At 37.3% G+C, this 6,000-nt stretch overlaps 1 long non-coding RNA gene across 1 annotated transcript in view; it reads right to left on the reverse strand.

The window, feature by feature from the left end:
* LOC147602016 (uncharacterized) overlaps positions 1–3,896 on the reverse strand; it is a 61,442-nt gene extending 57,546 nt beyond the window's left edge. Inside the window, exon 1 of the long non-coding RNA XR_015257565.1 lies at positions 3,827–3,896. This is a non-coding gene — a long non-coding RNA (uncharacterized LOC147602016). The remainder of the gene's footprint in view (positions 1–3,826) is intronic.
* Positions 3,897–6,000: the final 2,104 nt, after the last annotated feature.

Raw genomic sequence — 6,000 nt, forward strand, 5'->3', positions numbered from 1 at the left:
TTTCCTGGCGGTACCAGGCACACATCAGCCATGTAACATAATATAATGGCATGCAGAGCAGCAGCAGAACAGGAGTTACTTCAGGAAGCCATGCACTGGTTGTGTAAAGCCTTGAGTACAGCCCTGTGGGGCTGTGCCTACCTGGTTGTCTTGAGTCTGCGCACCCAAAATACATTATGTACATTATGTTTCTCAAGTAACTAATTAATGAAGACTGAAATAATTAATGATGAATGTAACAGAAGCACAGCAGAGGTACTGAGGTTAACAAGTTTATCCTATTTCTTGCCATTCTTATCTGTGCATCTCTGACATTAGTTGAGTAAACCACCAAATCAAGAATTGGATAAGTATAACCTAAAACCTATGAGTCCTGCAATATTTCAATTCTATTCCTGGCAATGTGAAAGGTGTGTGGTAAGTCATCCATCCAATTACTGAAGTGAGAGTGTTGCAGGTAACACCAGAAGATCCATTCCTTGGAAATTATGTTGTCTTTATGACTCCTTATTATTAAGCAGTGATACTGTCTGAAGGACAGAAAAATAATTATTTTTTTTTTTAGTTCAGTCTGAATGCTGACTTAATTCTTGCCAAAGCGAATGTGAAAAAATCTGGTTGAGAGGTAGATTTCAGCATGACTTCAGCTCCTGCTCAAGTGATGGTGGAAGGTGCTTAGGATATCTCAGGAAATATTTAGCAACTCGGTGAACCAGGTTTGGAACCTGGAGCAAAAGGACTCATTCTCATCTCTACTTCTAAAAGAATTTAAAGAAAAACAAATCTTTCTTGTTATTAAAAACAAATTTCCCAAGAGCATCTGGACTTCACAAATGTTTAGCATAGGGATGACTCACCAGCTTTATGCTAAGATACCATGCTGTTATTTCAAAACTAAAATATCAGCTTTGACATTTTTACATGTTGCATAGAGATCTATAGTCTTTCTCATTATTATATATCATTTCAGCTTTTAAAAGGCTAAAAAGAAGCTTAGATTAAGCATGATGATGACTTTAAATCTAGGAAAGTCTTCTACAAAAAGATTTTTCTCTGACAAACCATTTGTCAGAGGAATTGTGTTTTAAAAAGTCTTTGTTTTTCTTGTTTGACCAGACTCTTATATTAGCTGAGTTGTACTTGTTGAAGAATTTGCAACTGGAAGGAAAAAGTTATCATTTTTTTTTCCAGATACCTCAGGACCTAGAATGGACTAAAGGCTCTCCTGAGTCAGACCAATTAAGATGGTCTTTCCAAGACTTCTCTGCCTACTGGGTCTTGCTTGAAGACAATTCAAAATGTAGCTTTTCCACCACTTCTTGTCAACAGGCTTTATCTACTCAGAAACATCATTTATAAAGGGAGTGGGAGGGAAAAGAAGATTTAAAATACCTTTAGGTATATGTAGATTTCTTTGGTTTCAGAGTTGCTTGTATAGTAAGCAAAGTAAAATGCCCTCCTTAAAGAATTTACAACTGCGAGATGTTTTGACTTCTGTGACTACATGTAATTTTAATGTGTAAAGAATTACATGTTCACAAGTAATATATACTTAAATCCTCTGTGTGGTCGTGAAAGTTACTACTTGGAATAAAATAAATTATGAGTCTTCTTGAATGATCAGTACCAGGAAGGAAAAAGTAATCTAAGCGAAGGAAGGAAAAGTGCATTCCCTAGAGACATCTATTCCTTGTGATAAACAAATAAATTATTAACTTGTTTTTTTTTTTTTTTTCTTACAGAGAAGCATGGAGTTCCAGATAAAGAAAAATTTAGTCCCCAGAGATTTCCAGATCTTCAGCACAGGGTGATCTTTCAGTTGATGTGATAGAAAGAACAGGGCTGAAATATCTTCTGTAACAACATCTGGGGATCTTTTGGTTAACTGATCTTAGACTGACACCTAGATGATCTCAGGATCAAGAAGAAAATGGGTGTATAAGTCTTCTGTATCTCCATGATTTTGTGCTAATGTTGTTTTATAAAATGTGTGCATATATACAAAGTCCAGAGAGAATGATTTTCAGTGTACAGAGACCTGCATCACTAATATGGAAATTCAGGTCCCTGTGATGTGCTTGCTACATAAAATAAGAAGTTCTGGACTTGCTATGTAGCATTTTTCATTATATATTTGAGTCTTTCTTTAGTCATATAGGCTTGTTAATTTTACATTTTCCTGGGTTCTCTCCAAATAGAAGTAAGGCTGCTTTCTACTGTAGCTCTATTTGTATCTAGTGCAGATATCAAATGGTTTCTATCCGTTTTATTAAAAGCCATTATTATAGTGGCATAACCCAAGAGTATGGAGCCTGTCCAGCAGCTGCTGAATTACATTTCTTGTCCCGTTCCCAAGAAGCCTTGCTCTTACATACCTGAACATAAGTGTCTACAAGCCTGAATAAAACAGGTCTAGGTAGGAAAAGAGACCATTCTCTTCCCAAAAGGCTACACCATTCACTACCAAAGTAAGCTAGAACTTTTTAGTTATGCTTTAACATGATATATGGAGCGGATATTCAGATATAACCATTGTAACTTCATAATGCCCCTGTATGTGGCCATTGCTATTTTTCTATGGCTCCGTAAGTAAGATAATTGAATAAGAGAGAGACAACAGTCTCTCTCCTGGGGAACAAACTGCATTTCTTGAGCCCTGAAAATCCCTTTGCCTTCCCTGCTCCTATGCCTGCTATCCATTGCAGGCCATTAGGTATACAGTTCCCTCTCAGTAGCTAATGAGACTTAAATAAACATACTGAGAGATGAACACGGCCTCTACAGTTTAATAAATGATGCTGATTCTGGTCTCAGTTACACTTGTGTAAATCTGGAACACCACCACCGCTTACAGTTGAATTACTCTAGATTTGTATCAGAGCTGAATTTAGCCCATAGATTTCAGGGTTTTAACCCACTGGAATTTTATCACTGTGATTTAAGACATTTTTAAACCCCAAATATAGAGATAGTTTAGCAGATCAAGTTGCATACCCTTTTTCTGTGTCTCTTTGCCTATTGCAACTCTAGCTTTATTTTTACCTGTTTTTAAACTGTACTATTCCAATAGTCAAAGAGCTGATAACGTTGTACTGATAACTGATAGATAACATTACATATTATAATTAGAAAATCAATGCTTCTTTTCTTAGAAAGAGTCCTTTAACTCTGTCCTTGAATTTTTGTACTTTTGGCTCCAAGTAACAGGCAGCTCAAGTTTTTAAACATAGTTTGACATCTGGTTCATGATTAAAATGAAGTTATTTGATGGATGAAAGAAACACAATGCATCTTAAACTAGTCAGAGAAACAAAGTACTGTTGTTTTGTGCCAGGCATGCTATGATCACATCACCAGTGTTATAATGAACAGGTTGTTCAGAATCTGTCAAAAATCAAAGGTGAGTTAATGGAAAAAAGACATCAAGAGGGGAGGCACAGCCAGTCAGTTCACAGGCAACATAAACTTTTGAGTCAAGCAGTTTTCTATTACAGTCTTCCTTTTAGGTCAAAACACTAGTAAATGACAATGCTTTCTACAGAAATTCAGTAACCTTACTTTAGATTATTCTTAGCTCAGAGTATGAGTACCAATAACTACATAAAGTATAAAGAAGAAAATTTCTGTGCATTTTTATTCTAAGATGGAGATGAAAAACATGCATGAAATGACATGATTTTAACCTTATTTGAAGCTGATTCAGCTCAGTAATGCTTCAAGAAAGTGTTAGAATTTGGTGAAAAAGAGGAATATGAATTGATGTAGTAAAGGTATGAGGGAGCAGGAGTTTCTGATTGTGTGAGTCTTGAGAACATAAAATACAAACGTATTTCAAGCTGACTTTGGGTTCAATGCAGTTGCCAGTCTCGATGAAGCGGTGATCTTCAGTAGTGCTGAGGACAGGAAACCATACATCTCTTAATAGTTACCCATATCTTCTTGTTATAATAAGAAGAAAATGTGTGTGGGAAGGGGGAGGGGGAAGAGGATATAAAAACTTGTGCAACAGAAGCCATTTAAAAGACAAGATTTGCCAACTATCGTTACCATAGTTACCTTGCATTATAATTATAGAAGAAAGATCTGTGGTGGTCTTATTTAACTGTGTGTGGGATGTATTGGTGATTGGATGATGACCCCTGTTCTACAAAATAGAGACAAGAGATACCCTCTCTCAGCATCAGACTCATGGAAATGAATTAAGAAACTAATCAACAAAATAATAATGAATTATGTTTATTTTAAGACATCTGTTCTCATTTCCTGGCAATGTAAAAAAAATAAAAATCTTAAGAACAGGGAAAAAAAGTTAGCTTAGTACTTTAATGTTAATTTTCAAACCCACTAAGTCAAGTTGTGTGTTCCAAAACAGCAGATACACACTCCAAATGAAGAATTAAAGTATCCTGACAAGTTTAGATTAATTTTGAGGATTGAATAGGAATGTTAAAGTTAAATGTGTCAGCCTCTGTGATTCTTTGTTCTTCCTGTTTATAAACTGGTCATTCCTCACACATGCATGCTCTCTTCCTGTAGCTCATGACTTTGGAAATTTTAAAAAATTTTGTCATCTTTGGAAAAAAATAATTGAGGATTTTCAGAATAAACTTAACAGTGTAGGAGAGTACATGATCTCCAGTTGGTTTTCCTTGCAAATCATACCAGACCAGACCTGGTGTGAGGCTTGGAAGATGCAGAAGTTCTGGCATGCCAGTATCCTGTTGCATCCACATTTTCCTTTGGATTCTCATGCCTGGTACAACCCATAGACAACTTGCAGATCATTTTGTCTTGTTGTTGTTCTACCATTTATTCTGGGGACACCGATACATGATATACAGGACTGCACAAGGCAGAGATGTGCCTAGAAACTGTTATTCATAGAAAGCCAAAGATGTAAACCTCTTGAACTTGTATGTCCTGGGAAAAAATTGCAGTATAAGGTCTTTAACCCTTCCTAATCAGTTAGTTCCCCAAGCTGACATTTTATTTTTTGCCATTTTGGAAGCTTCCTCCTACATATAATTATGAAAAACCTACAGTTGAGTAAAATATAGAATCATAGAATCATAGAATCACATGGTTGGATGGGACCTATAAGATCATCTAGTCCAACCGTCTTCCCACTACCATTGCTGCCACAGCTACTAAACCATATCCTGTAGCTTCTCATCAAGCTGCCTCTTGAACACTGCCAGGGACGGAGACTCCACCACCTCCCTGGGCAGGCCGTTCCAGTGCCTTACCACTCTTTGAGAGAAAAAGTTTTTCCTCAAGTCCAATCTAAACCTCCTCTGGTACAACTTGTGGCCATTTCCTCGGGTCCTGCTTGTTGCCTGGAAGAAGAGGCCAAACCCCTGTTCATCACAACCTGCCTTCAGGAAGCTATAGAGTGCAATGAGGTCTCCCCTGAGCCTCCTCTTCTTCAGACTAAACAATCCCAACTCTCTCAGCCGCTCCTCATAAGAGAGAGTTGGGATTGTTTAGTCTGAAGAAGAGGAGGCTCAGGGGAGACCTCATAAAACTGTACCTATATGAGAGAGGGGCTTTTTTTTTTTTGTAACCTGGTGACTTTTGAGTTACACCTGTGTTGGCCTTTTCAGATGCTGTAGATATATTTACTTTGTGGTCAAACAACCGACCTTGCTATAAGCTGTCTAATTTGGGAGCTGCTAGCATCATAGTCATGGCAGCTCAAGCTAGCTACCCTTGTATTTTTCTACTTCTGGAGCAGATTTTGCAGCCTCTTTTGAGCTTGTGGCTGTCTCTTCTACCACTGAGATCAGAACCTGAAATAAAGATTAAAATTACACTAGGTGTGTCTGCAAGGGTTGGAATGGATCCCTTTGACTATAAACATAAAACACTCTGTTCCAGGTTGTGACTCATGCTTAACTTTCCACCAGTTTGGCATTTTCTATGGCAGCACCATTACCTTTTTATTAGATCTCCTTGTTTCCCACAACTTCTTCTCGAGAAAAATTAACCTGACTGGTTTCT

Source organism: Chlamydotis macqueenii, chromosome 1, assembly GCF_036417535.1.
Source record: "Chlamydotis macqueenii isolate bChlMac1 chromosome 1, bChlMac1.mat, whole genome shotgun sequence".
NCBI classification, from domain to species: Eukaryota; Metazoa; Chordata; class Aves; order Otidiformes; family Otididae; genus Chlamydotis; species Chlamydotis macqueenii.